Source organism: Silene latifolia, chromosome 4 (assembly GCF_048544455.1).
Source record: "Silene latifolia isolate original U9 population chromosome 4, ASM4854445v1, whole genome shotgun sequence".
Lineage (NCBI taxonomy): Eukaryota > Viridiplantae > Streptophyta > Magnoliopsida > Caryophyllales > Caryophyllaceae > Silene > Silene latifolia.
Window position 1 is genome coordinate 29513880 of NC_133529.1, and position 2481 is coordinate 29516360.

At 40.9% G+C, this 2481-nt stretch overlaps 1 non-coding gene across 1 annotated transcript; it reads right to left on the bottom strand.

The window, feature by feature from the left end:
* Positions 1 to 894: 894 nt before the first annotated feature.
* On the bottom strand, positions 895 to 1000 carry LOC141654087 (small nucleolar RNA R71). Its single transcript, XR_012547663.1, has one exon. It is a non-coding gene; the product is annotated as a small nucleolar RNA R71 (small nucleolar RNA).
* Positions 1001 to 2481: the final 1481 nt, after the last annotated feature.

Sequence of the window (2481 nt, forward strand, 5' to 3'; positions counted from 1 at the left end):
CCCAAACACGAGCTAAATCTCGGCCAACGAAGCATCTGTCGATCGACACACTTGAACCCTGTCGATCGACAGACAACATTAAGTCGATCGACAGACACTAATAGCCCCAAAAATTCAACTTCCTGTGACGATGACAAGTCTGTCGATGGGCCATCCTCCTCTGTCGATCGACACTCGACCCCTGTCGATCGACACACTTGGACCTTGTCGATCGACACCAACATTAAATCGATCGACAGACACTAATAGCTCCAAAAGTAAATCTTCTTGTGACGATGACATGTATGTCGATGGACCATCTTTCTTTGTCGATCGACACACCTATCCTGTCGATCGACACAGCAACTCTTCACCGGTCATCCGTCTACAGCTTCCAACACAAGGTCGAACACGGACTCATCTTCTTCCTTAATTAATGGGTTTTGGCTCATAATCGCACATTCGGACCTAAAACCTGCACAAGTCACACAACTCACCCAGTAGCGAGAAATGGGAGGAAATAATAGCGTATGGTCGAATAAACCATTAAAATGCTTGCTAAATGAAGGGAAATATCATATGTAAATTGCACGCATCAATTACTACTACTCAATTTATCGTTCAAGAATTCGAGATCAAACCGGCTTTTATTAGCCTTCTGGAGAGGAAGCAATTTGGGGGAAGTTCTTTGGAGGATCCCAATTTGCATATTCAAAATTATTGTGACTATTGCTCCATGATTCGGCAAACGGGAGTCACCCAAGAACAAATTAGGGAAATCCTTTTCCCTTTCTCTTTGAAGGACAAGGCAATATTATGGATCAGTAGCTTTGATCGCACCACCATGGGAGTCACAAATTGGGAAACATTGGCTCTTACTTTATATCAAAAGTTTTTTCCACCGGAGAAAACTCAAACTTCGAGGAGCCAAATCACGGAATTCCGTCAACAACCTCTTGAGAGCTTATGAAGCTTGAGATAGGTACAAGGAGTTACAAAGGTAATGTCCACATCATGGGTTGGATGCTAGGTTCCTAGCAATAACATTCTACAATGGATGTTGTACCGAGTCTCGAAGAATTCTTGATTTCGCCAACAATGGGCAGTTTGATCAAATTGACACGGATATTGCTCATGCCACGATTGAATCCATGGCGATTCATGATGCCCAATATGTCAATTCCCGAAGTGTGCCACTTAAGGGTAAGGAGGAATCTTCCGATAATTCCGTTTTGTTGGCTCAACTCGCCTTACTCCAACAACAATTGGCGGACCGGGATACTAATGATTCTCTTCAATAACTCATTGTCGTGTCCTCTACTAGTCAAATTGTTGTTTGTGAAGGTTGCGGAGGTCCGGGTCATTATGCCGCTCATTGCCAAGCTACTATGGAATAGGTATGTGCTTATCAAACTTTTAGACAAAATTCATATCCACCGGGTACATTTTCAAATACTTATAACCCGAACTCAAGATTTCACCTGAACATGTCTTAAAAAAGTAACAATGTGCTTAACCCTCAACCTCAACCTCAATCTCAATAACAACAACAAATGCCTATGTTCCACCACAACAAAGGTATAATTACCCACCGGACTGTAAAAGTCAATACTAATAACAAAGGCCACCTCAGCAAAATTTCCAACAAAACCAAGGTCCACCACCCCAAAATGTCCAACAAAATAACCAAGGAGGGGGTAGACTTGAGGCCTTGGTAATACAAATACAAATGGAATTGTTGGCTCAAATACAAAAGTGCGATCAAGCTCACAATGCCGCCATTAAGATGCTAGAGTAACAAATAGCTTAACTAGTCGCTTGTAGCTCTCAAAGAAAAACGGGTCAATTATCACCTCAAGGTGAGAAACCACATGCTACCCTTAATGCAATCACCTTGATAATTGGTACGAAATATGATGAGCCACCTATGCCCAAGGAAAATGAGTAGGTACTTGTTGAGTTGGAGGTTTCTCCTAATGATAAGAAAGGTGAGGATATTCCAAAGAAAGTGGATGATCCAATTATGGTTGAAGAAGTCAAAGATGTGGAGGATGCTCCTCCAAAGAAGAATGTTGAAACAAAATTATCGGAAAAGTCAAAATGCCTTTCCCTCATAATTGGCAAAGCATCAAAAGAATACTCAATTTGGTAAGTTCATGGAAGTTGTGAAGAATCTCCAGGTAACCGATCCTTTTAATGAATTAATTACTCAAATTCACTCTTACACTAAGTTCATGAAAGACATTTTAACTTAGAAGATGACTTTTGACGAAGTTGAAACAATAGCCTTCACCATCGAGTGCAGTGCTCTTTTGCAAAACAAGTCCCCTCCTAAGTTAAAAGATCTCGGTAGCTTTTCCATTCCATGCACAATTGACACCTATCAAATTGATAAAGCTTTATGCGATTTAGGTGCTAGTGTGAGTGTAATTCCTTACTTTATATGTGCTAAGCTTAATATGGGAGTCTTAAAATGTACTAGTGTGGATGTGGGAATTTGGA